This window comes from Musca autumnalis, unplaced genomic scaffold (genome assembly GCF_047663935.1).
Source record: "Musca autumnalis isolate F117 unplaced genomic scaffold, ASM4766393v1 scaffold_1, whole genome shotgun sequence".
Lineage (NCBI taxonomy): Eukaryota > Metazoa > Arthropoda > Insecta > Diptera > Muscidae > Musca > Musca autumnalis.
The window spans coordinates 320,740,320-320,747,910 of record NW_027411644.1 but is presented as its reverse complement, the minus strand read 5'-3'; positions in this window follow the sequence as shown (position 1 = coordinate 320,747,910).

Here is a 7,591-nt window from a genome sequence, read left to right as displayed (position 1 = left end):
TGCGCTCGGTCCATGGGATCTTTAAAATTCGACGATATATCCATATTTCAAACGAGTTCAGTCTTTTTTCATCTACAGCTTTCAAAGTCCATGTTTCCGCAGAGTACAATAAAACGGACCATATGTAACATTTTACAAATCGTATTTTTGTAGTAAGACTTATGTCGTGGCTAAGTAAAACTTTGTTGTGTTTGAAAAAATTGTTTCTTGCCATTTCTATTCGGCATTTAATTTCTCTTGATATGTCCCATTTATCGTTGATTTGAATACCGAGGTATTTGTAGGTTGTCACTCGCTCTATTTCATCGTTATTTATCTTTAGTGGCGTATTATTGTCGGCATGATTCCTGCTTACTACCATATATTTTGTTTTCTTAACGTTGATTTTTAATCCGTATATTTCGCTATTTTGTGTTACTGCGTCTATTAATTTTTGTAGTCCAGCTATGCTGCTTGCTACTAATACGGTGTCATCAGCATAGCGTATGTTATTTATTAAGGTGTTGTTTAGTTGGATACCAATATTCTTTCCACGTACAGATTCTTCGAATATTTTCTCGGAATATATGTTAAATAAAAGAGGGGACAATATGCAGCCTTGTCTTACACCTCTTGAAATTGGAACATCGTCAGTTAATTCATTATCTACTTGAATGTTTGCTATCTGTTTCCAGTATAGGTTTTTAATGCAGTTTATGTCACTGTCTTCCAATCCGATTGAAAGTAGGATCTCTATCAATTTATCATGATTTACCGTATCGAACGCTTTTTCGTAGTCTACGAAACATAAGAATACATCTTTTTGTACCTCTCGACAATTTTGTATTAATACTTGTACAGCTAGTAACGCTTCTCGTGTCCCCATGCCTTCCTTGAATCCAAATTGTGTTTGTCCCATGTGTGCTTCGCAGATCGAATAGATTCGTCTATGTATTATTTTTAAAAATATTTTAAGAGCGTGGCTCATTAGACTTATTAGTCTATAGTCGCTGCAGGTCTTCGCATTATTTTTCTTGGGTATTGTAATAAATGTTGATTTGAGCCAATCTTGGGGATATTGTCCTGTTTTATATATATTGTTGAATAATTTTAAAAGAAGCTTGGTGTTATTTCCGTCTATTAACTTAAGTACCTCGGCAGGTATTTCGTCTGGACCCATTGCCTTTTTATCCTTCATTGACGTAATAGCTAGTTGTAATTCATTCTCAGTAATGGGTGTCCCTGTAAAATTAATTTCATCCCCAGAGTTGGATAAGGATGTTCGTTGGTGATCGATAAATAATTGCTTAATATATTCTTCCCATAGTTTTTTCTTTTCTGCAGTTTCATAAATTGCTACTTTATTATCATTGTAGATAAATGTTGACGATCTCTTTGGATAAATACCAGATGTCTCTTTTAATTTTTTGTGGAGATTGAAGTCGTCATGAAGTATTTTAAGTCGTTCAATTTCCTGACATTGCTTATTTATTTGCTCATTTTTTGCAGCACGTGTTGCGATTTTAATTTCTTGGTTTATCTCCCAATATCTTTCATAGTTTACATTTCTGTGTTTACTTCTTTCTTTCCGAAGTGCTCGAATTTCATCCGTTATCCATGGATCTTCTTTTTTGCGCATGTTGGTTCCGATTATATTTTTTGTGACATCTTTTATGGATTTTTTCACTTGGTTCCATAGGTTTTCGACATTACATATTGTTGCATTTATTTCAGTGAGGTCGGCATTTAATTGTTCCTTTATCGTTTGTTTCGTTAATGGGTCATTCAGTTTTTCAATATTGATTCTTGGTTCCGGCTTTTTCTTGCGAGTGGTAGCAAGTTTAATTCTTAAATTGCACATTAAAAGGTTATGGTCTGAGGGGACATCAGCACCAGGATAGGTAGAACATTTTGACACACACGTACAGTACCTCTTATTTATCAAAATGTAGTCTATTTGGTTTCTTACTATGTTGCCATTATTATCCTGAGGTGATTTCCACGTATAAAGTCGCCTAGGGTGAAGACAAAATAATGTATTGGTGATTTTGTATTTATATTCTTGGCAAAACTGAATCAATTTCTCTCCTCTTTCATTCCGTTTTCCCAGTCCGAATTTGCCTGTAACTTCAGCTGTTACTTCTTGCCCGACTTTGGCATTAAAATCCCCTTGGATTATTGTGATGTCGTGCGGTTTTGTCATTTTCAACAATTTTTCCAAGTCGTTGTAGAACTGTTCTATTTCGTCGTTATTGCTATCAGAGGTGGGTGCATAAACTTGTATTATGTTTATATTAATTGGTTTTCCAGATATTTTCACCATCATGACCCTATCTGATATTGGAACCCATCCAGCGACGCTGGCAGCTATTTTGTTCTTGATCAGAATTGCGACACCTCTTCTATGAATTCCTTCCGGGTTTCCGGAGTGATAAACTTTTATATCATGAGATACAAATTCTCCATATTCCGTCCACCAAGTTTCACTAATGCCCAACACATCTATCTGTAACCTTTTCATCTCGTTTATGGTATTGTCCAATTTCCCAAGTTCGTAAAGACTTCTGACATTCCACGTTCCTATGTTTAGTTTGGTTTTACCTCCGGGGATTCTTAGCACCCTCGAATTGCCGGAGACTGAGGGCAGTTTGTTATTTCCTGTATTCATTGTAATTGTATGGTTTTAGTATCTTTAGAAAATACCCTATTAAAATTTATTCCAACATTAGCCTTTAAATCTCTTCGCATGTCTTGAAATTATTTGTACACATAAGCTTTTATTTTCACAATCATAGCAATAATACTTTTGCTCAATAAACATTTATTTCGTTATTCCACTTCGTTGTTATTCAAAGTCATGTGCTCGCTGTTGCCGCCATCGTCATCATCACATTCTGCTCAAGGAAAGAAAAGAACAATATTTTCACATTAAAATAAACTTTAATGGTGCAAGAAAAATGAAAATGAAAACAAACTCTGCGAAAGGTTATGTTTGCTTGTTTCCTATTAATTTAATGAACTCCCAACATGCAGCTAGCTCCACCGGCATCATCATCATCAACCCATCAACGGCAATCCCTCTCCGGTAGTGCAGGAATCAAGCGTCAGTTGCAGGTGGAAAAAAACTTTAGCGCGTTAAGAAAACACAACGCAACTTAAAGTTTGCCTCCAAAAACTTCTTGTGAAAGGAAGAAGAAAAAACATAGAACAGAACAATATGAACTCGTTAAAGTTGTTATAACAAAAGAAACCTTGAAATGCTTTATTATTAGTAGTAGGAAGAAACTAGCTGTCAGTTCAGAGGTTTCAGCTTTCAGCTTTTTCCTCAACAAACTATTATTAAGTACGTCAAACATAACAAACAACCAGACAAGTGAATTCCTTAAGAATAAATCATGTTAATCATGTGAGTACGTTGTTCATATATTACATGAAGATGAGTAAGGGTAAGGGAAGAAAGTTTGACAGTGGTTAAGTGGCAAAACTGAGTTGATCAAATTTTATATTGAAAGTAAGTGGGCAACGTTAATTTTTAAAATTAACTCTTGTACTTGTTAAGTGCAAGAGCAATATTACTGCCAGACAAAAATGCAATGGCAAAAATGGCAAATCCGCAATGTAATTCTCGCTGGGAGTTTCTTATTTGTGCTGACTTTGCACATCGTATCATATCATCTAGTCATGTATCAGGTTAGAATATGGACTTTATCGGCCCACTCCTACGGCTACCTCCCACACAAAATTCGGAGAAAATGCAGTTTAAGAGCTCCACTCGCATCGTTTTGATTCTTTTGTCAGTAGGTTGTTCTAGCGGCCTCATTTACAACGGTACAATCTGTTTCCGGAGTAAGTCTATACTTCCTGAGATAATGGCCCAAAAGCTCTAAATCTCTACCGGCACATACTAAAATGGGTATTGTGCAAGATAACTTTAAAACGTTTTCAAAAATTCCTTCCAAACTTAGTTTAACGTAATTTAACATTTATGAAGAAGTGTGGTTACTAAAAATGTTTGGCATATGTCAATGATTTGGTAGAGCCCACATTACGGTACCTAATCAAAATACAAAATCAAAATATTTTATATACGTTTTGTTTTTTTTTTATTTTTTTTGGTCTGTGGCTGAGGCACAGCTGACTGATACTTCCTTACTTGTTTTTTCGAGTCGAAATTTTAGATAAAAGCTTCAAAACACTTAAAGTCGAGTGGTACCGCTATACAGGAAAAACTAGATTGATTGCAGATTTTTTGGCTAAAATGTTTTTTACTTATTTTAAGCATTTACTGAAAAAAATCAAATCGATCCGACGATTGGAAATATGTTTGTCGCAGCTTTCCATACAAGTGGAACCACTGTGCGATATGATCCGATTTTGGAAAAAATGTTACGAAGGCCAAATTTTGGACCGAATAGATTATTCTTTTCAGGAGTTATCTGGCGCTCCAACCAGACAGACAGATGGACGGGCATGGTTAAATCAACCCCAAATTGTCAGAAACGGATTTTGTCCAAACTTACTTGGGGTGTAAAACCGTTATTTCTATAAGCACATAAAATATTAATTAAGTTGTGATATATGAAACGCTTTCATTGAGCATACTGGATGTACAAGCGTACGATCCTGTCTCGTACCCATAACATGTCAGCGCAGTGCCCAAAATGACCCTTTCCATGCAATCAGCCGCAAAATTCAGACGCCGTCACCAAGGAACCCATGGTATAACCAGTGTCCTGCTCCTACCGAAGAGAAGAATGCGGCGTATAGAGCTATTAGTAGCGACGTGTTGGTTACGAGAGAGGTATTGGCAAAAAGGATAAACGTATTTTCCGCAAGAATAAAAGAGAAGTGTAATAGCGGGAATGTTAAGAAATTGGGATGTATAGGAGCCAGAAATCCGAAAGCCAGAATGAAATCTAGTGTAGATCAGAGTATGGTAAATGATATAGATAGTTGGTTCAGGTTATGGAAATAACGTTTTTTCCAAAGATATCACTAGACAGCGGAATTTTATGCAACACCTATTTTTGGTCCGATTCATGTCAAATTTTGGGACTTGCCCAATTATGCAAATTTATGCAATTTCTTATATTTCAATAATAGGTACAAAAATTTCAGATGGATTGTTTTATACCCTCAAGGAGGACTTAGTACCAAATTTCAGCCATTTCGGAGTGATATTGAGGCCACAACCTTCAAAATACCGCAAATAGGGGGTTACCGTTCTTTGGGTGATATGAAGACGTGGACCTATACCGACAAATTTCAACTGGAAGGTTTTATACCCCCAACGAAGTCTTAATACCAAATTTCAGCCATTTCGGAGGGATAGTGAGGCCACAGCCATCAAAATACCGTAAATCGGTAGGTACCGTCGAGAAAGACTAAATACCTAACTTCGTTTATTTCGGTGGGATATTAAGGCCACAACCTTCAAAATACCGAAAATCGGGAGGTACCATCCTATGAGGGTTATATGAAGACGTGGACCTGTACCCACAAATTTCAGGTGGAAGGTTGTATACCCCCAACGAAGACTTATGATGGTTTTAGACCCCAAGTATGTTTGTACGATATCCGTTTCAGACAATTTTGAGTCGATCTAGCAATGTCCGTCCCTCTGTCTGTCTGTCTGTCCGTCTGTCTGGCTGGTGCGCACGATAATGCTCGAACCGATCAATCGATTCGGTTCAAATTTTGGGTATCAAAATATTATGTCTAGATTTGATTTAAGTTCGAAGATGGGCCATATCGGTCCACTCCTTCAGGTACCTCCCCCGCAAAAGATCAAAAATTGTCGCAAAACTTGTGCGCACGATAACTCTCGAAGGGAGTAACGGAATTGAACCAAACTTTGCATAAGTCCATAGTTCCCGAGATAATGGCGCATAACCTCAAAAAAACGCTGCACTATGTCGCGAGTTCAAATAAACGGTGGCCAAATATAAAAGGAGTTGGCGTTGGCAGATGAATTTTGGTATAAATACTTATAGTTCACTGACAATGTCGAGAGCAACAAATTGGGAAGGTCGGTCCACGTTTTGGGTTAGTCCCCATGCAACGGTACTTCTTAATGTTTCGGTATTTTTAATATTTTAGCTAAACTTATCAACCAAATTGGTTGAATTTTGAGATGCGGGGTTTTCACTTTACAAAAAACTTTTCCGATAAAAATTATGGACATAGGTCCACGTTTTGGTATAGACCCAATATAACGGTACCTCCCGATTTTCGGAATTTTGAAGATTTTACATATGTTTCACGCCCAAATACGCCGAAATTTTGCATTGAGGGTTCCCAATGGAACAAACAACATTTCTTATGAAAATTATGTACATAGGTCCACGTTTTGATATAGCTTCAATAGAACGGTATAGCCCGATTTTCGGTATTTTCAAGGTTTAGCCACATTAAACAACCAATGTAGCTGATATTTGGTATTTAGTCTTCGCCAGGTCTTGCGAAATATTTTTACAGAGAATTGTTGGTATTTGTTCACTTTTTGATATAACCCCCGTGGAACTGTACCGCCCAATTTTCGCGTTTTTAAGGTTTTAGCCACATTAAAAATTTTGTCTTCAAATAAGAGAATTTTCCTTAAAATTTTTTTGACGATTAATGGTCATTAAACGGTACGGATGAGCCGATTGGGTCCAAAATTTGGCTTTCGTAATATTTTGTCCAAACTTAATTTAAGTTCGAAGATGGGTTATATCGGTCCACTCCTTCCGGTACCTCCCCCACAAAAGTTCGAAAATGTTCGGAAAATTTGCGCGCACGATAACTCTTGAAGGGAGTAACCGATGTGATCAATACTTTGCACATCGTGACATTTCTACCAGACATAGATGAGGATCCAATATGGACCCTATTGGTCCACTCTTTCGGGTACCTCCCACACAAAATTTTGCTTAAGTGCAGTTTAAGGCCTGCTCTCGAATCACTTTGATTTTTGTTGCAGCCACTTGCATTCACATTACGACGATATAATTTTTTTAAGGAGCAAGTCCATACTCCCTCAGAAATCAGCACGAAAACTGCAAACAACCCATATAATACCATGTGTCGTACTTGAAGCGCACGATAACTATCGAACGGATCAACATATTTGGTTCAAATTTTGGGTCTTTCAATATTTTGTCCAAACTTAGTTTAAGTTCGAAGATAGATCATATCGGTCCACTCCTTCCGGTACCTCCCCCACAAAGGTTCAAAATTTTTCGCCAAGATTGTGGGCATGATAACTCTAGGAGGGAGTAACCGAATTGAGCCAAACTTTGCTATTGGTAATATTACTTTCAGGCATAGATCGGGTTCTAATATGGACTATATCGGTCCACTCATTTGGGTACCTCCCTCACAAAATTTAGAAAAAGTATAGTTTAACAACTCCTCTCTGATCTTATTAATTTGTGATGCAGCAGGTTGCACGTGCGGCCACTGTTACGACGTTGTATTTTTTTTTCGTGGGCAAGTCCATACTTCCTGAGATAACGACCCAAAAAGGTCCAGAAAACCCTTTAAGAGAGAAATCGATTTAGCTTAAACTTTGTAAATTGAAAAGTAAAATTGTAATATATTTAAATTCAGAAAATTAAGTACATCATTTTTA